Genomic DNA, 1,164 nt, shown 5'->3' on the forward strand with positions numbered 1-1,164 from the left:
AAGGCTGGAATATCTCCAATCCTCCCCCAGGTTTCCCCCAGCTCTGACTCCATATCACGCCATAGTGCTTCTATGAGGTTCAGATCTGGAGACTGTGCTGGTCATTTAATTTGTTCCATCTCATTCAGTTGCCTGTATTGTCTGGCTGCCCCTTTATGACCAGGAGCACCATCCTCCACAATGCCAAACCACCCATATTCCTCGCAAGCCTTATACCAGAATGGGACCAAATGGGGTTCCATGACTGTCTCCACATAAACCACAGAATCAATCTTTACTTTACCAGGAATAAAGACCAGATTTGACTTTAGTGTACCACAAAATGCACCCCATACCATTTTTGATTATTGTCCAGACTCATAGGTGTCATCGATGCAATCAGGATGTTATTCTTCTGATGCCTTGCATGTAACCCAGGATCGGTTACTAAAGCCAGCCATTGAAAATGTTGATTCATCCATCCATAAAACTCTAAGCCAATCATCCTGTGTCCAATTTAATTGCTCCAGGCACCAGGCAACCCTGATGAGACGATTATATGGCCGTATCGCAAATTTTCACCAAGGAACTCACCTGTGGTATCCCATAGAGTGCATTACTCTCTTTACTATATCAGGACTGCAGGCATAATTCATCTTAATACAGATAACATCCCAGCTCATCGGGCGTGTTCTTGCATCTTGTGTAAAAAAGGCTTCAAGCTACTGCTTTTTGGCATCATCGAATATAGGTGGGCAGCCTGTCCAGTGTCTGTTTGAAGGGATGCCTGTTTCCCTTACGTGCTGATAGATCTTTCTACTTGTTAGCTATTTCATATCTTAACTGTATTTATACATGCTATTACTTACCTTCTGACACATTCGCCTATTAATATTTAAATGTTTTCCAATCTTGGTCCAACTCCACTAAGCTTCTCATAAGGTTATTACCTTAATGGGTTCATCCTGGGTCGTCTCACGGTACCAGACACCTTCTGGATGCTGTTCGCGTATTCCATTTTGCTTCATATCACGATGTTTATGCGGCATTTAAGGTATGCGGTGTTTGGGGTATGTGGAGTTTGGAGCATGCTGTTGCAATTTACTCTGCTAAGGTACCGTGGCACCTATGGAATAGGGGCAAGAATTGCAGGGATTGGGTCCCATCCTGCCGCACCCGAGATAC

Source organism: Tuber melanosporum, assembly GCF_000151645.1.
Source record: "Tuber melanosporum whole genome shotgun sequence assembly, scaffold_30, strain Mel28".
In the NCBI taxonomy this organism is placed as follows: domain Eukaryota; kingdom Fungi; phylum Ascomycota; class Pezizomycetes; order Pezizales; family Tuberaceae; genus Tuber; species Tuber melanosporum.